At 39.8% G+C, this 24,145-nt stretch overlaps 1 protein-coding gene across 2 annotated transcripts in view; it reads left to right on the forward strand.

The window, feature by feature from the left end:
• TSPAN9 (tetraspanin 9) overlaps positions 1 to 24,145 on the forward strand; it is a 168,286-nt gene that overhangs the window by 134,139 nt on the left and 10,002 nt on the right. The window lies entirely within an intron of this gene.

Genomic DNA, 24,145 nt, shown 5'->3' on the forward strand with positions numbered 1-24,145 from the left:
TTAAATTTTCATTTGAGTAATGAAGAGAGTCTGCCAAAGTGGTCATTAAGATGCTGTCTTAGGATGTGTTCAAGGCCTTGCTTAGTAATTATTTTTTCCCTTGAAATTTGAAAGCCAGGACTTCCATATTGTACTCAAATCATTAATACCAATGAAGTATTAATGCTTCCCCCCACCCTGCCTCCCCACCTCATAAGAGTTGTGTGAGTCTGGTTCAGCCTTCCTATTTTAGGGCTATTTTGTGTTGTGTAAAAATGCTGCAGCATTGTCAGGATTAAATATTGTCTGCCTCTGCTTTTCCCTCATCCAGCTGGAATCAGAGTTCTTTTTTTTAGGTTTGGTTTCTTAAATATTCCCAGACTAAGACAAAGCAGGGAACTGCTTAAGCTAGGACTAAATAGCTGTTTCTTTGCAACTGGGGAGTAGGTTTAACAACCACATAGTGCGTGCATTCATTCATTCATTCATTCATTCATTCATTCATTCATTCATTCATTCCATCAGATTACTCTGTTCCACTTTTCTAATCTGAAACTATGGCTTAGTAATTCCAGAACTGAAGTCACACATTTGCAAGAACCCAAGCAATAGGAACTCTGTTTAGAGCTGTACTACTGCTTTTTTTCAGTATTTTTCAAAACTACAATAGCAGGCAAATGTGATTTCAAAATAGCAAATGAAAAACATAAATATAACACAGGAAAGCCATTATCAGAGACTGGTCTAGCTCTTGTCAGCCCCATTCCCATAGAGGAGTCTTGATGGTAAAGTTTAATCATGATAATAAAGTATAAAATTCCTGTGGCTAGGGCCATGTAACTAACTTTCCCAGGCAAATCCTTTGAACCTTGAGGTCAAGATCCCCCTTCCCTTGGAGTGGTATGAAGGGACATAATTAGCCATCACTGTATTGTCTTAATTCACATTCTGTCAGTTCAGTCCCTGAAAGAGTGTTGTCCATTCAACAGAGGCACCCTCCTAGACATGAATAGTTTAACAGCTTCTATATGATCCATTATTCATGCCTTCAGTGTATCTGCAGGGAAATTTCAGACGTGAGAGCCTGTTGGAGAAACTCTCTAAGGCAAGTGCTCCTTTAGCAATCCTGCCCATTCCCTTGGCCAGGATTGTCACTTCAGGGTATCGCAGAATTTCCAGTCATCCACCTCTGACTAAAAAACTCCAAGAGGTAAGAAGTCATTAATGTCATGGTGCACTCTTTCCACCTTTTTTTCTGACACTTTCTGCTATGTGGAAGGTCTAGAGCTAGTTTAGCTTTTTATTCAGAGGTGCGTGTAAACCTCAGCTGTGTGGGGTGGCTCTGGAGCCTTGTTCGCAACGTACGTTGGATGGTCATCTCTTGCTGTTTTGGTCAATGCCAATGTTTTGGCAAACAGCTGGCATTCTCTGCCTCCTGCCATGGTATTTCTGCTTCTCACTGCTTCTCCTCTGGAAATATAAGGTAGGCTCTTCTTTGTGGTGTATATGCAGTTTCTCTTTGTGAAGATGCAAGAGCTGTAACAAGTGGCGTGTGAATGGCAGAAGTTGCTGTATCCTCTGCAGTCCTGTTATGCAAGATGCTGCTCTTATCTTCTGTTTTATGTTGGTTCCTATTCCAACTTGTATTTTTAACATTATGATGACAGAGCTAAAGCTACCGTGCAGTGCTGGGAATTACCCATGAAATACATGATAAAGAGAGCTTGTGAAGTCACACATGTTGTCATATACTTGAATATAATTATAAACAAATAAAGAAACCCATTGATAAACAGGATAAGTTTTCAGAGTGAGAGGAAAATGAGTACCCCGTGGTGGCAGTCAATACTTTGCTGCATTTTCAAAACAATCTCTAAATATCTAAAGATGTATACATACCGTCTGTTCAAAAGCAAACTTACCAGTGACTTTTTGAATACTTCAGGGCTGTGTGAAGATTGCATCAATCCAATTTATTAATTTGCCTGTTTCAGTAGGCTGCTGTCAGAATTGGTCAAGTTTATGAAGTTGCAGAGCTGCTCACAATTGAATGTGCCAGGTCTTATCACTGTAGGACAGCAAACCCCCCACCATGGTTATGTATGATCCAAAGGATCTCAAGGCAAATGCTGGCTAGGAACTTATGCTCTCTGAGAAGGAATCAATTCTGTGCTGCTTCTCATCTGGTTTTTTTGACTGCCTAAGAGGGAGTTAGTGTGGAATTGAAGGGAGATCATCAGATTCAAGATGAAATTCCCCCAGGAATTTCTGTGTGAAGAAGTGTGAAACACCAGGAACCAGGTTCCAGGGGCCAGCAGAATTGCTGAGAGCTTGGATGTATGAAACAGGGAAGTCAAAGGGATAGATTTACATGGCTGCTGATGTGAGTGGCTGTTGGGATTTTGGACAGAGAATATGTGAGTATTTTGTTTGAATTACAAGTGCTGCAGACACTTATACATTGATCTAATACATCTATCCAATATTTCTTATGTTGGCTTGAAGTGAGACGGATCATGGTTTTTTTGCACAAAATTGAGGCTTAAGGCAGTTAGGATTAGAGACATGATGGCTTCTGTCAGCTCTTCTCTTTCCTGAAACAAGAGCTGGCTTTTCATTGAGTTAGTTTTGCACACTGCAAATCTGAGCTAAGTTAATATATGCCTGCAGGCATACACGGGCTTTTGAGATGCTTCTGCAGATTCCAGTTTAAAAAAACCAAAAAAAACCCCAACAAAAACCCCTTGAATGGAAAACATCCAAAATTAAGATATTTCAGCCTGCAAGCAAATTTTATGCAAATTAGTCAGTAGGCATGAATGACTGTCTTGCACTGTTGGTGGTCTTGGCAAGCCAGGAGTAATGTTGGGAATGGCTGTTGTCCCGCGTCTAACGACACGGGCGGAACACACCGCCTTCTGGTTGCTGCACTGGCTTTGGCCCATATATAGTAGCTCTTGCAATCAGATGGGAGCTTGGCTGATGTTTTTAGTAGGCCTGGGACAGGGCAGCTCCATCTCTTACCGTATGAGCGGCTCAGCAGACATGCATGAGCTGCCTAATGACACACTGCTGCAAAGGCTCAGTTACGGTGCTTGTTTGGCAAGGAAGATATAATTAATAATGTCATTGCATAAAAGTCAGCTGTTCAGTACTCATGCTAGCTGCCAAATGTTACACGATGCAGATTCAGAAATATTTTATCCATCTGCCGGTGCTTTCAAATCATTCTGGCAAGGTTTGTATTTCTATTTTAAACTGTGTAAAGGGAAATTGCTCTCATTCTCTCAGTGCTAAGGATGGTGCAAGCCTTACCCTACCTACTTTTAGAGAAATAGACCAGGGGAAGAAAAGTGTTAGAGGTCATCACAGAGGTATCATTTAGTGTCTAAAATGTACTGGACATATGCCAGATTGATTCTGATAGCATTTTTTTTGTAGGGGGAAAGAAATGGTGAATCTCAAGATCAGTAATGTGTGCATTCAGGAAACATTCCACAAAAAAAAAAAAAAAAGTGCAGTAAATATCACTTCATATTGATAAACTGTAGTAATTACTGTTTTACACCTTCCATTAATGTTGTGCAACAAGTAAGTGTCTTTTCTATTAAGTAATGCTGCTTCGCCATGCTAGGTACAGACGTTTTATTTATGCAACTTTGATTATTTTCTTTATTTGGAAAAACCCACAGAGTCTTTCATCTATGTGCCCACTTTTTCTTTTCACACATGCTGAGTGATTACAACCTTGAGTGTTCTCTTGGTTAATAATGCCATAATGGAACAATCAGTTGGAGTTTTCCCTCTCCTTCTCCTTCTGTTCCGACCATACCTGTCATCCCAACTTTTAAACTGCTCCTTGTTGTCACAGCCAGTTCTTTAACATCAGACATGTAAGTTAAGCGAGATCCCTTAACTAATAAAATTATACATAAAACAATGATTTAAGATCTAATTTTTTAGGCAAAAAATTATGTATTTCATTACTTTTGTTCTCACTAGGCAGTACAAGCTTTGCTGTCCCCTATGTAACCTCACCCCAGAAGTCCCTATTACTAGGGACAGACAGGAACTTGTGAGGTAGGACTGCAAAATCATCACAGTTATACCTGGGACAAAAATACCTAAGCAAACTGAAACAGTGCTGTTCTGGCAGTGAGGGAGGAGCCTAATAGACCACAGTGTCTAAAGAACCAGCCTGGACTAATGCCTTTACTGTTACTCCCAGGTTGCTGCTTTTTATGGAAATATTTTTCCTTGTTTGTTATAGCTGGGTGAATTTGCATGTGATACTCATTTCATGCTGCTATTTTGACCATGGCATGAAGAGATATTGTTCCATTGCTACTGCAGTGTGAATCCTTACAGCATCTGCTGTGTTATCTTTGTGCCCTTCCAGCACAGCTCCTGATCCTCCTACTGGAGATGGGCTTTTTTTAAAATGAAGAGGAAAATTAAAATAGTTTTTATTTTTGAAAAGGCAAAGGACTTGAATAAGTGCAACATAAAGAATGACTAGAATTCCTTCATGGTTTGCCAAGAAAGTCCTCTCTGAATTTTGCTACTTGTTAATTAGCATTCTAAGCTAGAGGAGAGAAAAAAGATACCGTTTAATTCAAGTCTGCTCGACTTCTTTTGAAAAACTAACCCCATTCCAAATCTTTGCAACATATTTCATAACTGTAATCTCTGAAAATACAAGTTAAATAAAAACATACAGGGAGTGGATACTCCCTGGCAATTTCTGCAAAGAAGGCAAGGGAAAAACTGGTGGAAGACTTAGCAGCTGGAAGCAATTCTTACTGAAAGACTAAACCAGTTTTTGAAAGCCTAAACCAGCAGTAGCTTTCATTTCAGATTATTCCTTTGGTTCTTCTCGACACCTATTTTATTTAGTATTGAAAAACTGGCAGCTGAAAAAGCAGACAGACTTGCCTTCTATTTTTGAGCATATAGAGAATGAGGTAAAAGCATTTAAGAGTGACAGTTTCTACATTTTTACAGTTTGGTCATGAGAAATATTCAGTTCTTTAACTATAGGTAACACTGCCACTTTTAAATCCATATAAATGAAAACTACAATGATTTCTTGATAAGAAATCATCCCTGTTTCTTATTCCTACAGCACATTAAACATAGTGCTGTGTAACTAATAGCGTATAGTTTTGAAAAGTTCTAGTGTGGCTTTTGATTGAGTGCCAATTTCTGCCAAAATTCAGTTACCAACGGAAGATGACTTAGTGTATAGAAACAGATTCTCTTCTGGCCTGACAAAAAGATGCATTAATTATCTATAGAAAGAAGCTGAGTAAAGGATACAAAAGCAATGCAGGTTTAAATGCATTACTTATTCAAATTTTTTTTCAGTTTGTATGATGATGGAAGCTGATGATTTAAATATTTGTGACTTAAATCAATCTGCATTATAGAAGCATTTTTGAGACCAGAGGTCACTTCCAAAGGTTCCTGATAGAAGTTGCAAAATGTTCCTTTTCTACATCTGGAGAGAGTGGTGAGATCTTCCTCCAGCTGTCACTGCTCCAGTGCATGGTTGTTCATAGTTTTATGTTCATGGTAGACAAAGCTGGATTTCATGTCTGGAGTGAAGGTCTATGAGTCTTTTTTACATGTATTGTCCTTTTGCTCTTGTTCCCATTTGATATTCAGTTTACAGGCTTTTCAAACAGTTGAGCACTCTGATCCTCATTCACCTCTCTCCTAAAGCAGATGGACATAGAAGAGTTGTGCCTCTTGCATGTGGCTGAACTGCCTTGAAAATGCAAGGTAGATGTGAAGCCAGGGTGATACTAAGTCACTACAAGAGCAGCTAAGCCATGGGAGATGTTTTGTTAGTTGCTGCTACAGGGATCACTTTTTTTCTTGAACCCTGCAAATGCAAACAGTAAACTTAAATAGCAGGTAGCTTGAGAAAAAATGCTAGAGGGCTAGCACCATTTTTTTTTTTTAATTGCCTTCCATTTTGTAGCTAAGAGGTGTGTTCAAGTGTAATCTAATTTCTATAGAAATGAGCTAGGAGCTCGAGAGAGCAAGGCACGGGGCTCAAGCCTCCGTCAGGCATGCATTGGGAGCAGCAAAGCAATCACTGCACAAGGTTCTGTATTCCTGTAGTGTGTCTGAAGTCAGAGTATAATTGGAGAAACATGTCAGCACATATGAATACATATTGGGAGTTAGATTCATTGTTCCTGACTTTAGCGTTTTGCTGGATGTATTTCACAACAGCAACAATATCAGAAGGCACTTTAGCTTCTCTTTGATGCATGTGGTAAAAGAGATGGAGGCATATAGGAAGATAGGTGAGCAAGGACTGCTGTTTTGGGTATTCCAGCTAAAGCAAAAGCTATTTCAGCTTGTGGAATGGGAAGTATTTTTTGAAAGCTTTTTCGATAGAGACTGGAAAGGTCAAAATCCCGTGGCTGTCTCTCTGCTGGGAGATTATTTTAGTCAATGTGTTCATGTAACCCATATTTGTATTGAAATCTATAGCACAGCCTGCAGTTTAGGATTACCTTTATTTGCCAGTCAGATACCTTGTGTAAGGCAAGTCAGTACTGAGATATCATATAAGATATGATGATTTTATCACGACAAGCATCACAATGCAGGCAGATTACACTGCTCAGATTTACAGTCAGCAACTGGAGCTTTGTTATGAATTCTACAGACCTGGTAAAGGAAACTCAAGATTCACATGCGATAACAGGTTATCTTGACTCTGTAAGAAGGTAACAAGTGGCAGGGAATGTGTTTAATGACACATCCCTCTGATACAAGTGGAACTGCTTTTTTCTGTTTGTTTAAATGCTGCTGCTCTTACAGATTTGGAGATGTTATGTGTTGCTTATGCTTTCACATGTGGCTCCTGGCAACTCTTCTTTCAATCTTCTACCTTCCTATGCTTGCCAGATTGTGAACTCTTCATGGGCTGCATAAACTGTTAAAGTAGTGGCATGTGAGTGACGGACCTTTCTTGGTGTGCCCTTGCAGGAAGAACGAGCTGCTTAGGGCCTTTTTGGTATCTCTTACTGTTTAGCTCGAAATATAGCATCTCATGGTTTTTGGCTACAGAGAGGCCCAGTTTAGTTTCAGATGAGTTCCTTCTGCTTTAACCAAAATATAAACATGGTGTGAAGTTGGTTTTCATGGGCTGACAGGAAACTCATGAAGTTCAACAAGGGAAGATGCAAAGTGGAGAGGAGCAACCCCACTCACCACTGTGTGCTGGGGCCACCTGGCTGGAAAGCAGCTTGGCAGAACAGGACTTGGGAATTCTAGTGGATACCAGATTGAACAGGAGCCAGCAATGGGTCCTTGCTGCAGAGAAGGCTAACACTGGGTGTCTTCCAGGCAGGTTAAGGAAAGGTGACCCTTCACCTTTATTCAGCACTGGTGAAGCCACACCTGGAGTTCTGGGCTTCCCAGTACCAGAGAGACATGGACATAGTGGAATGAGTCAATGGGCTACTAAGATGATGAAGTGTCTCTCCTGTGAGGGAGGGCTGACTGAGCCAGGACTGTTCCTCCTGGAGAAGAGGGGGATCTAAGTAATGTGCACAAATACTTGACAGGAGGGTGTAAAGAAAACCAAGCCAAGTTTTTTTCAGTGGTGACCTGTGATAGTACAAGAGGCAATGGGCAAAACTTGAGCATCAGGAAACACTTATTTTACTGTGAGGGCAAACAAGTTGCCTGAAGAAGTTGTGGATTCTCTGTCATTGAAGGTATTCAATAGCCACCCAGACATGGTCCTGGGCAACTGATTCTAGGTGGCCCTGTTTGAGCAATGGGGTTGGTCCAGATGACCTTCAGAGGTCTCTTCCAGCCTCAACTGGTCTGTGATTCTGTGATTCATCTTTGTGCCATTTTGAGTATGTTGTCTGTGCATAATCGCAGATAATTCTCAGGTCTAAATATAGTAAATGAGCAGTCTCAGCACAAGTCAAGGTCCCTCCAGATGGGCTTTAATGCATAAAGACTGATGACTTGGCAAACCCATGTGGGAAAGGACATTCCAGGTATACCAGGCTTGAAAGGAAGACCAGGGACAAAATTGTGAGAAGCTGAACATCAGCAGAACCTCTGACATTGGAAGTTGCCATTTCTGGACAGCTGAATTGGTGCTATGCAAGTCAATCCCTAAAAGCATAGAGGGTTATCTACCATAAGACATCAAGTATTCAAACTGATGTTGACAGCTCCATCATCTGTTGTCATGCAGAGCTGTATAAACAAACACATTTCCACATAGTGGGTGTTATGAATTGTCACCTTCTAGGGAATCCACTAGTCCTGTTACATGCACACTGAGGTATCCTGTGGCAGCCAGTAAAGACAAGCATACTTCCTTCACAGCAGTAAACTCAGCTCTTCTGGGTAAAAGACTAGCTGGTTTTGGAGACTGTGTATAGCCATGCATTCCCACTGGCTTCATAAAGAAGAAACATCATTCTGAGAAAAAATACACATCAGAGGGAAAATGGTGATGGTCGGTTCAGGCTTAGAAAGATTTCATTTCAAACCTGAAATAGTTTGGGTTTTTCTCAAGAAAAATGAAAAAAAAATGATTTTGATCAGGAGTGTTCTTTTCTTTAAACTCACAAAGATATCTACATATGAATTTAGGAGCCTGTATTTCTATTTTCTCTATTTTAGACTTTTTAGACTTTTCATGGCTCCACAGGTCTCAGCCATCCACATGGCTTGCATGTATCTGTCCTTATAAAGCCAGCAAAATCATCATTAGTGTTGAAGAATTAGCTTGCTCGAATGGCTTTCAATAACTAGGGTTGAACATTAGTTTAGCCATGGAGACAATGGGCCAAAAGACAGAAACACAAAATGGCACTGAGAAGAGGAGCATCAAGAAAATCCGGGGAGTGAAAGACTGCCACTCAGAAATTATTCTTAGTGAGGAGTGGTCCTTTGATTCACAAGCTCATGAAGGTAACTGGTGTAACTAAAAATAGGTATGGTTTACCTCTTGAGGCATTCTGTGCTCGAGGTTTGTAGACACTACAAAAGTACCCCACAAACAGGAGAAAAAATGCACAAAAAAGTGCAATATGTGGGATAATAAGATGGAAATGTTGTTTGTATTTTGTACTCTGTGTATTCTCTTTTTATTCCCAAGCTTTTCCCTGATTTATTCTGGTGCTTCAATTGTTTGCTTTTCCTCATAAGGATGTTTTAATTAGAGTAAGAAGATACCTCTGTAGGGTATAGAAGTGTTATTTTCTAATCTTCTAGATGGGGAATCTTGTATTTCAGAAGTAATAGAAGGCTTTTGACTCACTTAAGTCACAGTGCTTACATGCAATAATCTTTGTTCTCATTAATGGCTAATTTATATATAGTATCCAGACTGATGGAGAAAAATGAAAAGATGGTTATGAGACTCCAAATGCAATTTATACCTTTTTTACACAAAGTCTCATCCCATTAGAACTGAACTAGGTTTATTTCTATCTCCATGAGTCGTGTTACTTGTAAACATATGGAATGCAGGCAGAATACAGGTACTTTCAATGACCCAAGTCATTATGCATTCTGAAACAGGGCATGTTCCAGTTCTACTTCCACCTGATCCATGTTTGGCAATACAGCTTTACAGTTTTATGCCACAACTTTTAACACAACAAAACTTGTGTGTGTGAATGACCTGTGTCTCTGCTTGTGAGCTGCGTAGGATGCTGCTACCCACATGATGTATATCCAAAATGAGCTCCACTTCTCACTGCTGTGAGTCTTTTTCTGAAAGTGTGCATATTTATACAGGCAGCCCAGGATGATGAGACTTTAAAGTGCCTTAGGAAATACATAAAATTATAGGATAACGAAATTCTAACTGTTTTGCCAACAGTAGGGACTTGAATTGAGGTCTCCTGTGTAAGTTGCTGAAGCTTTCCATACAGCGGAGTGAGATTTCTTGCAGAAGTTTGTTTATACCTTTGGGTTTAGTCCTTGAGTCAGCTCCCACTCAAAAGCAATGCTACCATAAATGTAGAAGTTAATCTTCAGGGAAGTTAGGCTTTTGCTGAGGAATAACCTGAAAACATGTGCATTTCTCTTCATCATGGATAAAATTTTTGTTACCAGATAGTTTCATTTGAGTTTCGTGATTAGAGTTTGAAAATATGAAGACACATTTGCCATTAGCAGGTGTGAATCTAGACAATCCCATAGCTACAGAATATATGCATAGCTTGCCAACTAATGCATAGCTTGCAGGTTACTTTGGTGAAAACTGAAGTATGTAACATTGCAGTTGTGCTTGTAGATGTAAAGAATATGTAGTCTTGTGTTAGTTTCTTACCAGTGAATTTTTTTTTTCATAACAAAGTTGGATGACAAGAAGGGCAATGAATCCTTTGTTTGGAATAAATATATTTAAAATAGGGGGGTCATTCATTGTCTGTGACTGTATTTTGTTGGTTTTCTTCTTAGTGGTTAATCACTAAGTATTTCTGACACCAGAATAAGTGTGGTAGCTTGGTCTTAGACAAGTCAGAGATTATTGGAGAGTATGGCCTAGGTTTACTAAAAGAGCAGCCTACTCTGTACCAATTTTTTTTTCCTTGATAAATTACTTACAGATGACCTACAGAGATGGAAGGAAAAAGTGCTTAGGGGCAGTTAACTTGTGAATAAAGAATTAGAGGTAGGGAAACAGGAGATATTTTTAGGCCATATTTGAAGGATTTAATTCCTTCCATCTGTTACGTTTTTTAATCAAGCATGTGTCCAAACTGCAAACAAATATCACCTGGGATAAGAAAAAATCAAACCCAGTGCATCTAGAGATGACCTTTGGGGATAACTTTCACTGTATATCGTACCACTCAAAGTGGTTGTCTATTTTGGATATCTGCATAATGCAATGGATGAAATTCCATTAACAGTCTTATGTTTTTTTCAGTAGAACGTAATTTACATTTTAATGAATTCTGCAGGGACAGAAATAAAACTGAAGCTGTGATTGGGTGGGGGATACAGATCCTTAGAGAAAGCCTGCAGAATGAACTCCAGCTTTACTAGATGCCAGAGAATCCACACATGAGCAAATTGTTCTACATGCCCTCTAAGAGGGCAAGCATTAACGGAGCTTAGTACACAATGGATCAGAAAGCCGAGATGCCAATCATAAGTCACAAATCTGAGGGAATCCACATTTCATTACTTCTTCTGTGGCAAAGTCATTTGCTTTTTATAGGCCACAGTCAAGTGAGTATGAGTTGTTGAGGACATATTTCCCTCCTGTAAGCTAAAATGGATAAATCAGTCTGAGGAACTGCTGAAGTTTCCTTCTGCACGTGGAAAGAATCACACATAGGAACTATTCTATTGATTCGGTGTTGGCACGAAATACTTGAGCCCTTAAGAGTAATCTCACTGCATCATACCCAGATGAAGCTTGTGGGCACAGAATTTGAATACTGCTTTTCTTTTTCTGTGTGCATATGATGCAGTTAGATAATGATTTTCTCAAATAGTGATGCTGCTGCTAGGATCTGTGTGTTGTTAGCAGTACTTGAGTAAAATGTGATCATGAAATTGGGCTTTTGCCTTTTGTTTCTGCTGTTTTGTACATTTATTTTGGCTTTCCCATATTTGAAAGCGGCAGAGCAGAGAAAAGAGCCTGGGAGATGTCCTATGTGATGTTGTGGCTAAATTTTTTTAATCTTATCCTGAAATATTTTGTAATGAAGTGTGCCTTTTGTTATCTTCATTGATTGTTGAAAGGGTGTTTTAAACTGGAGTCAACTCTGTTTTTAGGTAAAAGCACAAAGTAAAATGATTTGAGTGCAAAGCTCTAGTCAAGTGAGTATGAGTTATTGAGGATTTATTTCCCTCAACATAGTTAACACTCATTAATTTACTTGCTGCTGTGTCTGGTAGCAAGAAAGCATTCAGTACACTTTGCAACGCTTGTCAACACAAAAGTTAGGGGAAATTGTTACATGCTACTGCTACTGATCTGGCAATCACCTGCTCTGTTGATTGCTGAATTTTATTTGACTTGCAAAATAAAATGCATTCACTCCTCTCAGTTTGGCTGGTGTAAAAGCTCTGTACCTGTTCTGATCTGTGCGGAAATGAACACGGACAGATCTGCCAGATCTGTCCATCCCATGAACAGTGGGATGGAACTGTCTTCTGTAATTCCAGTTCCTCCCAGCTGTGACCACTGCAGTCTTGTCAGCATGTTCACGTGGAATGCTGTCAGAAAATCAGTGTTGGCTCACTGAAAAAGAGAGGGAAGGGTGAGCCAGCACACTTTCACTTAGTCTTTCTTACTTCTGGTAGTGTTTTTTGTGAACCCTATCCAGCCCCAAAAATGAGAACATATGGTCTGAAGAGAACTTACAGAAACCAAATTATTTTATGTGTTACAGTTTAAATAAAGATCTGTAACTTTACAGATTGTACAGCAAGTTAATTTCGTTTAAGATACTTTTTAGATATTTTTGAACATGTAAATTTCTGCTAGAGTCCAGCAATTTCCTGTACATTTATATCGATTGCTTTTGTCTTTGGGAAGACAAAAGTGCAAAGTGCAACTGGACTCCAGTGGGAAGCAATTTTCTCTGCTTCACATCGGGTTTGGTTAGATTGTTAAAGGCACAGTCAATACAGAATGTCTGCTACCTGAAATATTTCATCCACTGGTCATATTAGCAGACTGAACATGTGGTAGGAAAAGACAGCCTAAACTACAGATAAACCTGTGACTCCTTGCACTCTTCTCTGGACATCAAGGACATCAGGCGTCCTTGTCATATGTACTGCATGCCGAACCCCCTCCCAGCAGTGTATGAAGTTATTTTGCTAGTTGAGAATCCTTAGGGCCTTGGATTTTTCCTTGCTAACCCAATTCCTCCTCAGTCTGGCTTCCTCCTCAGTGGAAAAAAGAGATATGGCTTATCTTCCTTATTTGTTCTAGTTGCTTTTCCTCACTTTTTCTAGGATGTTTAGGTTTACCTCCTTCTAGTTCTTTTGAAATCACTGCATCACAAACTGTGCTGTCTGCTTTATTAGCAGTGCCTGTCAGAAGACTAAATAAATAAACACCATGAATACTCATTTGTTTGGTACAGTAATTGCCAGAACTGTTTACAGAGATATTTACAGATGGTTGCTAGACATCGTTTTGTCCCAGTCTAATTTTCCAGCATTTCAGATAGCAAGATAACATCACAGCTCCTATCTGGCAACAGTGGCTTCTTTCCTAACTCTTCTGACGCCAAGATTATTTCATCATGGTATATGAAAAAGAAACAAAACACAGCCCCATTTCTTTCTCACCCTCATAGTAGCTGGACCATGGAGGTCAATCAACACAGAGAAGGATCAGACCTGACCTCAGTACTCCTTTTGCTAAACCATTCCAACATCTGTTTCTCTGCAGGTTTCTTCTTCTTGTAGTGAGTTTGGTATGAACATATTGTTAAAATATTCTAGATATGAATTGGAACATTTCCTTTTTTTTCCTTGCTTCTACAATAAGTATTCCTCAGTCTTCTTTCAGACTGTCAGTGAAAGCTTTTAAAATGTGTTTTCTTGGAAGTGATGCATGACTCAAAGACAGTTTGCGGCATGCATCTGTATTTAAGTGGTCTAATGCCACTGTCCCATGTTTGTTTTGGGATAGCAAAGGCATTTGTTAAATCTGTAGCTGACTGAATTTTTCTTACTTCTGAATATGAAAATTTATGTTTCTTCTTGAGCTAGTGTGATTGCCTGTTCTGCATTTCCCTAAGGCAGCTCTCTGGATGGGAGGGAAAAATGAGATTCTGTTAACTGACAAGTCATCTGCCTCTGTGGTGCTTCTCACTCTTCTCACTGCAGCACATAGCTGCTCTCCTACCCTTTTTATTTGTCTGATCTGGCCCCTTCATAATGTCAACTCTTGTTGGTCTCTCTGAAGAGAATGAGGCTCAGCCTTGTAGTATTTCCAGCAACTTGCAGGTGAAAAGTTTCACTTGCCTGAGAATTTTTACATCTTGGAAAGTAACGAGATAGAGATGACTCAGGCAATGGATGGATAACCCATAAAATATTTTTAATTTCATACCTCTTGACAGAGTATTTAACAATAAGTAGGAGGTGTTCCCAGTTCACTGGAAGATGTTATTTTCCAGGCAGTAGCTTCAAAAAAAAACTATTAATAGAAAGAGGATAATTTTAAATATTACCAAAGAAATAGTAAATCTGCCCTGAATTAGTTGGAATACTATTTTTTCTCTGGTTAATCTAACAGACTTACTGATTTTTTTCCTAATGAGTGCTGAGCAAAACTGTTTATCCTTTATCATCATTGCTATTTCCCTATTTATTTATTATTGCTATTTATTATCATTGCTATTACAAAATTCAACTTCACTTTCAAGAAGAGCAGACAGTGCAGAGGGCAAAGAACTTGTTTTCCTGCCTTCACTCCTGTTGTCTGTTTTATTTGAGTATTGCAGTGCTTGTTCTACTGACAGCTTAAGCAATACGAGGTTATTAGGAACTGGAAGCCATGCTACAATCTGATGTGAAATAAGTAAAATTGGAAGTTGGTTTTACTCCTTTGCCAGTTGTCAGTGATGCCAGATGTTGTGAATTAAAGAGGGAAGTGAATCCCCCAGAGTTTTGTGCTGTTTTAACATGCAAATTGACCAAGAGTAAAATGCTTATAGTCCAACAACTACCAGGCTTACTTCACACATACACAGTGAACTGGTTTACAAATAACTTCTGCCGATAGTTTCTTCAAACTGATCCCTTGTATCTTTTCTCAGATGTGCCTCCAACAGCTGAAGGAGAAGGATACAAGTGGATTTGCAGAATGTAGTGTAAGCCCTTTTTGAGCAGATGGAGAACAAAGTGTTTGAGATACACAGTGGTTTTGGCTGTGGCCTGTAGTAGATCTTCAAGAGAGTGTGTTAAGTCACAGTAACTTCTTTGGGGCTGGAGAGGTCCTCAGTCCTGTTACACAAATTTGGATGAGGATTACTGACTGTTGCCTCACCACAAGTCCTACAAACATCTGATTTTTTTTTTTTCTGGGGGTGGGGCAGTTTCCTGCTGCTTTTATTTGGTATTAAGAGATATAGTAGAATTAAGCAGCTGTGGTTAAAATAAACAAAGCGGATAAAGCGGCTTCAGGAGAATTGGCTCAGGAAAAAGGAGACAGATTAACAACATGTGACCAGCAGAGGTGCCTAGATTCCATAGAGTTATGCCAGTGGGTGCTAAGCATTGCAAATGTATATTTGATGGATTGACCAGAATCTGACTGTGCTCCTTGCTGGGCAGAAAGTGTCCCTGAATAAGTAGTAGGGGCTTCCATCTCAGAAGAAAGTATTGCAGTGCATGCCCCTGCATTTGTGCAAATGTAGAACAAATGACTTTAGCATATAGTTTTAAACAGCCACATAGTTCTGTTTAAAGAAGGCTTCAATACAGTTGCTCAAAAACTAGAGCACTGAAGGAACTCAACTGATCATGATTACATTTGTTTTTCTCTCTACTCTCAACAGAATAAAATAAGATTTCCGGTCTTCTCTGATGCGTTTCCCTTGGGACGTTTGTATACTGGAATTGGACTGTTTGTTACTCTGAAAACTATCTTGCTATCTTGCTAAAACTGTCTCTTCCTGTTGACATCTATGAAAATTATTAAGAAGTTTCCTTCTAGCCTTTTAAGCCTTGAGTGCTAGTGAATCAAATGATTTTGGAAAGATATTTTAGTAATGAGGCAAACCAAATCTTTTTGCCAAATCATGGTTGCTAACATATGCAAAGCTTTTACTTTGTCATGCTTATTGAGGGATTAGTAATTGCAGGTAAATATTCTTCAATTTTTTCTAATAACTGGGAGAGTAAAATTCAGCTCCCTCTCTGTTCTGCAGGTCTAATGGGATGAAATTTCAACACACATTTGTTTTGGACTTTCACTCAAATCTGAATGTTTCTGTGGAGCAATGAATTCAGGAGATCTCTATGGGATTTTCATTTCAAGTGAAATGAACTGTATGGAAATAAACAGGAAAATAAAATAAACTAAATAATTTAAAAATAATTGCAGATTTCCATTTTATAATTAATGTTATTACATAGGGGAAAGCCCTAAACTTACATCTCCTGTCAAGCTGCTTCAAAAAGTGGTGCATTAAGAGACAGCATTGTAATTTGCTGCCTGTTTTTAGTTTGAAGTCTGTAGATAGGGTCATTTGCAGGAATTAGAGAGAGACTGTGTTTAATCCCCAAACTTTGCATTTCAGAAAGATATCTTTTCAGTTATGTGTGTTTAGGAATAGGGCTTAATGCTCAGAAGTGCTTTGTTAGGCTGATGAATTCTCATTCATTATGGTGAATTGCTTAGAGAATTTTTCAGCTCTTATCCCCATGCTTACTAATGAGAAAATGGTTTAATGTGAAGATTATGTATAATGCTTCGTTACTACATTTTAAATGAGCTATTATTGTCAGTCTGTTATCAGGGACAGTGTAACTTCACATTCTAATATATGCATAAGGTTAGTGTTTCTGTAGGAGCCACAAGTTCTTTTTGGGCACAACGAATTATATAGTCTTTAAAAATTATACAGCCTTTATGAATTTTATGTTAAATATCCTTCAAGTCATGTCTCCTCTGTGGAGTGACTGCATAATTCTTTCTTCTAGATTAGTTATTCTCTGGATTTTATATATGTTGGTTTTGACTTTTTGAACTCTCTTTTGTCTTTGATCTTTTTCCATCCTGTAAATAACTGGCTAGGGCCCTGCCAGTCCTTCTGATTTCAGGAGTTTTGGTATTTGATTTATAACATCCAATATTTTTTTTCCTAATGCTAGTTTCGAAGTTCTGCCTCCATTCTCCTTTCTACCCTCTGAGTTTAACCATCACTTAACTGTGTTGTACACATTTTAATCCTTCTTTATACATCACCTCTGAATCCTCTTCAGGTGTTCAGTCTTTTTTGCCTAGTGCACTTTGGGCATTGTGACTTAGACACAAAAAGATGATAATGCTGACATTGGCACAACTAAATCTGACCTTTCACACCTGCAGGCAGAGAGAATTTTGTTGATTTTTGCTTTGTGCATGCCACTCAAAATAGCTGTGAAGTTCTGGGAGAAGACCTACTGCAGTCCAAAGTAATGCCTTGTTTGTTTTGACATTTTGCTTTTTTGCATCAGTTTTTCCCAAATCATTTTGCAGGAAATCTGTATTTGGGAATATCATTCTACAGGTTATGTTCCTTTAAATTAATCCTTTGTTTCCTTTCTACTGCTATATTTCTCCACACTTAGTTTTAAATACTGACAATTTATCACCTAGAAATTTCATTAATGAAGTGTTTATCCCCAAATTATTAATGGCAATTATTAGAAAATCAGGGCTGTGCTTGTCTTGGACACAAACTGTGGATAATTGAGTGGGTTTATTCCTTACCTGTTCAGGCTGGGGGGGGGGGAGGGTGGGTATGTGTCCATAGTGGAGAATACCCCTGAAATATAGCTATTAATTGATATCTGAGAGCTTATCTCCTAACAGAATAATGGAGGTGGTGGGAAGGTACATGTTGAGATCATATCATCTGCTGTCCCTTGCTTGAGCAGAGTGAGCTAGAACAGAGACTGTAGAGACTCTCTAGTCCACAGACAGACTATGGAGTGTCTAGTCAGGTTTGGAATATCTCCACAGATGGAAGCTCCTCAGCCTCTCTGGAAACATTACTTCAGTGTTTGGTCCCCCTCGCATGTCTTGCATGGAATTTTGTGCTTTAATTTGTGGTCATCTTGTCCTGTCACTGAGCACTCCTAAGCTCCCTGTTCTTCAGTGCCCTTTGTCAGGTTTTTATACAGATCAGTAGGAACCCCCTGAGCCTCCTCTTCTTGAGGACAAACAGTCCCAGCCCTCTCAGCCTCTTAAGAGGCTCCTTTCCCTTCCTGGTATTCAGCAATGTCTGTCTTGTATTGGGGAGCCCAGAACTGGACACGGCATTCCAGTTGTGCTGGACTCACTGGTGTTGAGTAGGGGGAAAGGATAGCACTCAGAACTGCCAGACACATTCTTCCTGGTGCAGCCCTGGGTGCTGTAGGCCTTCTTTGCTTTGAGGTTGCATTGCTGGCTTCTGATCAGCTTGTTGTCCATCAGGACTCCAGGCTTTCCACTGGAGAGCTGCTTCCCAGCCTCTCAGCCCTTGGTGTGTCCTGGTGCACAATGTCATTCCTCCCCAGGTGCAGGACTCTGCATTCCACCTTGTTGAACTTCCTCAGACGTCCTCTCTGCCTGATTCTTCATCCAGTCCAGGTCTCTAGGAGGGGCAGCTCTGCCATCTGCTGTGTCAGCTGCTGGAGTTTATTTACAAACTGGCTGAGGGAACACTCTGTCCCATTGTCCTGGTCATTAATGAAGAGGTTAAAAAGCATTTGCCCAGTAGGTGGGGTCTGTAAGCCTTGGGCACAGCTCAGTGTGTCTATGTCCATCATCCTTTTGTTCCCCTTCCACCTTCTTGAAGTCTTCCCCCACTTCAAACATGTCAGGGCTTGTTCTGCAGTATGATAAAGTGGGGGACAACAACAAAACAGCCTTTTACTGTTTATATTTACGCTTGAATTATTTATTCGCTCTTAGTAAAGAATGTTCTGTCCTTTTTACAACTGCGTTCAGCCAGTCACAGAGCAGTGGCATTTGTTAAATGTAAACAAAATGGCAGCTCCCTGCCATAAAATGTGCAGGCATTGGAGACACACACACAAGTGTGCTGATTCCCCAGCATGGCAAGAGAGCTCTCCCCATAGGGCTTCCACAGGAAAGAGATTTCATGTGTTCATTAGAAATGACATGGTTTTGTATTTTTCACAAATTAGGAAGAACATGGTAGCTGAGGAAATTATAAAATCACAGAAATGTTGCTTGACAGGAATCTCTTCAAGTCATACCAAGTGGTGCTGCTGCTAGTGCTAGCTCAGGTCAACCATGACTGCCTGTAGCAAAACATTGAAAACCTCTGTGACTGGAGATTTTGACACCTTTTTGGTAACTTCTTCCAGTGCTGTACTAATTTCTCAGTGAAAGTTTTTGCTAAAGTGCAACCTGAGCTGCCCTTCAACTGAATAAAGAGAAGTTTAAGCTGTCCTTGAAAAACCAAGCAAACCCAAGTCTTCCAACTTCCTTTTACAGAACACATCCTTTATTGAAGACTCCACAGTGACCAGGGAAGAGCATCCAGGCCAAAGCTTAGGGCTTCTGGGACACATTTCAAAAACACAGACTGATAAAAGTATCAGAATGTAATGCTCCTCAGGATAGCTCTCCCTCTGCTTGCCCCACAGAAGATCTCAGTCTCTAATGCCTCACTTGAGTTTGTCAGGACCATCCCAGGAGTACTGCTTGGGGGAATGACTCTAGGGAGATAATAAATGCTTTCTCTGGCAGGTGGACTAAGGAAACTCAGCATTTGCACAAATTCCAGCTCTGTACCTTCTATTACACACAGGCTGTCAGTACAGCTGATACAGAACTAGACTCAACGAAGACATCAAAATCATTCCCTTGTCTTCCATCAATGCTCAGTTCATAGGAATGTTGTAGGGGAGTTTAAATCTGCCACATTGCTCTGGCAGTAGCACTAAGTAGGTTTTATTTGAGTATGTTCACCTGCTCCCATACCCTAATTTTCTAGTGTATTGCTGAAGAACTTCTCAGGTTTTGGTGTCCTTGCAGTACTTTAGATCGTATTTAGAAGATGATCTTGCTTTGCACGAGACCTCTGAGATTGTCAGCTGTTAAGTCCCAGTTTTGATTAATCCTGTGGATTATCTAGACAGTGCAGGAAAATTTATCTAATCTTACCTGAAAATCTCCTTTAAGCACCAGCCCTTTCCAGAGATGGTTTAACCACCCAAATCCAGAGTTGGCAATTGGCATCCAAAAGCTTAATTTGCAGAAAGCCTATCTCTGTTTTGGAGTGTGTTTTGAAGTGGTGGAAACCATGTAGTTCTCATACCTGCCTCCTTCCAGAACAGTTATTTTGATCTGTAATACATTAAGATACCATAAATGAAGGAGAGGGGAAAATACTCAAAACCCCCCCAAAACACACAAAACCTCCCCAAACCCCAGGATCAGAGAGAGAAGACTTTGCTGCTTTATAAGGGCCATTGTCTTCCTTATCTTGTCTGCACACTCATTGGTCAGAGAGCCAGTCAGAGAAATGGTGGAAAATCTCTGTCTTGAAAAGAAGATCTGAGATAGGTCACCTTTGTCTTGTGGAACTTACCAAACAGAAGGATAATATTACGGGCAGCTGTTCCAAAGTGTTGCAGACCCCAGCAAAGGGGAGGGTTTTAAGAGCCAGCTGTACACTGGACACTTTCTGTGCTAGGCTTTGGTGGTGCATCCTGCTTGTACTCATGGCTTCTTCATGCTTGTCCTTTTGGTGCAGGTCATCTTCCCGTTGACTTTGTGTTTCAACAGAACTGTCAGAACCTAATTCAGAGTGTCTTTTTGTCACTGCAGTTGTCCTAAAATCAGTTCCCAGCTCCGACACTTTTTTTTGCAGTCATGCTGTCAGTATTTCCTTGCAACAAACCTCCTGTGCTTTTTGCTATTTTATGGGGCCATATATAAGCTGTAGAGTGTATTTTTCATTGTATCGTTTTTGCTGCAGGCAAGAGCTGCTGTCCTAACACAGCACAGAGGAAGGTGGGGAGCATTCTGCTTTCTGTAACTGGGCCACAGATGGCCATGGGCATGTTATTCGAGGTGGAGTACAAACTGAGACACTTTTGCTTCTTTTTGTCCCTTGTGGTTGTCTCTCATTATTTAGTTTTTAAATGTCTCTGTTCTATTCCAAGTGTGTTAAGAGTTCTCCTGGTGTTTAAGCAGCACTAGAAGGTCTGATGTCAAGAACAAACTCTTTCTCTCTCACACACCTATTTGTGCAGCTTTTCCATCAAGCATTCTTTGCATGGGATGGAATAACTGCAGAAGTCAACAGGAATATGGCCTCATCCCTTTTCCTTCTGGTAGTGCCTTCCTTGTCAGTTTCCTTTTTCTGATGCTGTTCAGTGGCTTCAAGGGCAAGTCTATCAATATTATTCAATTAATAAACATTACCAGAAAGGCATTTCCTACCCTTTCTTTACCCCAGCTTGTTGCAGCTTGATAGTTTTGCTGGATTCTGCAGACATTATCTTACTCTGAGAAGCACGAAATGTCATTATTCGTGACCATCTTAAGAAACCACAAATGCTATTACCAATATCAAAATTATCTAGCCCTTACTGACAATTGTGGGCACAATGCTTGATTCTTGTGGCATAATTAATGAATTTACTTCTCAGTTGTGTGAAGCAAATTTAACTACAAATGCTTGCTAATATTCCCCTTGTTCCTATTATTGGAAAGGACTGAGACACAGGCTGTTGGGTTTTCTGACTGACCTCTAGAGTTGTGAACATTTCATTCACATCCTGTCTCATAATTCCTCCCAGGCTAGATAATCCTGTGCACAATCTCCTTCTGTACAATATGTCAGTCTTGGCATACATCTGACCATCTGTGATGTCCTTTCCTGGGTCTTGTAAACTCTTCCTGTATCTTTTTTATGGTTAAGACAGCTAAACCTGGGTATTGCACTCTATTGTGAAACTTTGTATTGCTGTATTAGTTCACATAATGCTCAAAAATGGGGAATAAAATAAATGAGCTCCTTCCCTGTTCTGGTGAGAGCACTTGACAGGGAAAGGCTTGTTTTGGGGTTTCTTTCTCTCTAAGTTTATCTGGAGCTCTAATTTCCCTCAAAGTATTTGAGACTCTTAGTGTTTCCTAGAATGCTTTATGTTTTCTGGACACAGTGATGAACACAAATAGACATTGAGGTAGTGAAGAGAATTCAAAGTGTGGGAGAACCTGTGAGGACTATTGGTGTTCCTTTTGCTTTGAAGCTCAAAATATGTGTACCATAGCCTGGATGAATTGTCCTATAAGTAAAAGTATCTGACTTTATGATAGTGTTCTGCAGTGGCATAAACAGCAGGGGAAGGAGAGATTTGATGGTTGCCTAGAGGATGATGATTTCTAATCATGAGAGGGAAACGAGCCAACATTTTTTGAGAAGAAAAATCTAGTGAAATTTATTACTCTGTTGAACCATTTCTCTGTGGAAGGAACATCAGTGCCATCACTCTCGCCCAATTAAATACCAAGCACCATATATTATTTAATTATATGGTGAAAAAGGAATTAATAAGATGACTTGATATATTCTTGCTGCTTTCACACCCCAGGATTCAGTTGTTCCTAACAGAAAGAGGTGGATCCTGTGAGAATAAATACTTGTCAGAGCATTTTTGTAGTGTTCACATTGTATAAAAAATGAGACTGGTATAGAATAAAGTGTCAGTGAAAGCTATTTTATTGCTAGAATCCTAGCTGGCTTTGGTTGGCATGGTTGTATGCAATTAAGTCCCATGTCAGTGGAATTATTTGGGATTTTTTAAAGAAGCACGAGGGAAAAAAGCATTTGTCATGGGACCTGAAATTTAAAGCATAAATTTTAGCTTCAGCAGTACTGCTATGCAGTAGAATGGGAGAGAGGAAAACAGAGAAGAAAGCACAAAAATTGAGGAACTGTGGAGAGAAGAAATATGAAATTTTTCTTAAACTTTTAGTGCTGTTTGGTATGAGATGCCACCTTGTGGAGGTTTTTATGTTGTCATGTCTTTTACCAAATCTCTGACTTTTTACTCCTCAGGCACCAGAGAATCCCACTTGCATAGATCAGCCTTTAACAGCCCCTCCATCACCTGATGTTTTATGTAATTTGAGCTTTCAGTGTTACTCTGCCTTCCTTCATTTAAGCAATTAGGTGCTTCTAACTTTTTTATAAGTAAACATAAACATTAACCTTCTGGAGTAATCTCCTAGCTACCTTTCTTTTCTAGACCAAATCTCTTTCAAGGATTGTGCTGCAGGATTTTTTCAAATGGTTAAGAGATGCTGGCTAGGGCTTCTTTTTTCCATTTCTTTTGCTATGATCTCATAATTGGTGTTGGATTCTGAGATGTCATTCTTTATGGGCTGAGCTTTGTATTAATCATATTTTTATATATTCCTTTTTGTCCTCTACTTGTCCTTCCTCTGTAAGCTTTTTTCCCTGAGCTTGCTCTTACCTCCACCTTGTTTATCTGCAGAGATCTATTGCTTTTGGCCTAATGATTCCAGAATTCATTGCGCTCTTTCAAAACACTTGAGCTAAGGCTGTGACTTCTGAATTCAATAGAATATGAAAGTCCAAGGAACACATTTGTGAATGACCTTTTAAGTGTGAATTCAGGATCTGATGGAAAGTTACACTGAACAATTTTGGTCTTTGATAGAAACTTCTTTGGAAACATTTACAGACTCATCCATGGAGTGTCAAGAAGTCGTTGATTAGAGTGCCATCAGCTAATGGCAATGGCAGCCCTGGCAGCTTAGAAATGCCATTTAATACTTTAAATGAATGTTGTGGGGTGAGAGCTGTTCCTGACCTCCTGAACCATTAAGCTCTCAGTCCCTGCTTGCAGTTCTCATCTAAGGGTGGAAACAGCTGAACCACACGATGGATTCCTGAGTGAGCTTGAGGCACCAAAACTGCAGCAATTCAAGAACAGAGTAGATGAAATTTAAAGCAGGAGCAGTAGGGTGGCTGATTCCATGAGCTGCAGACAGTTTGAACCTGTGACCATGTCCATGGGGTCCTCCAGCAGAATATGATCAGGAGGCTTCTGTTTTGCATCCCCTCACAGCTCTTAACTACTCCAAGTTCACACTGACCTTGCCGACATATCATGAAAGGCAATGACAAATCGATTCAAGCTTATTAAGTGGAGAGGATGAATTTGAGGGAAGAGATGAAAGTCCTCCCCTGCCACATGCATCTGTCTATGTTTTGTACCAGTCTTTTCATAGGGATAGGTGTTTGACTTTCTCCCACTACATACACTCCTGTTGCAGCTGTATCCAGCTCTGTTATAGGACACAGATGTTGTGACGTTTATCCATACCTGGTGATGCAAAGCTCCCCAGCCACTCTGTGGAGTTACTGTATGTTGAGTTTTGGAAGAAGAAGTGCTTCCCAGTCTCCTTATAAGAATCCTGAATGTT

This window comes from Fringilla coelebs (assembly GCF_963513975.1).
Source record: "Fringilla coelebs genome assembly, chromosome: 2".
Lineage (NCBI taxonomy): Eukaryota > Metazoa > Chordata > Aves > Passeriformes > Fringillidae > Fringilla > Fringilla coelebs.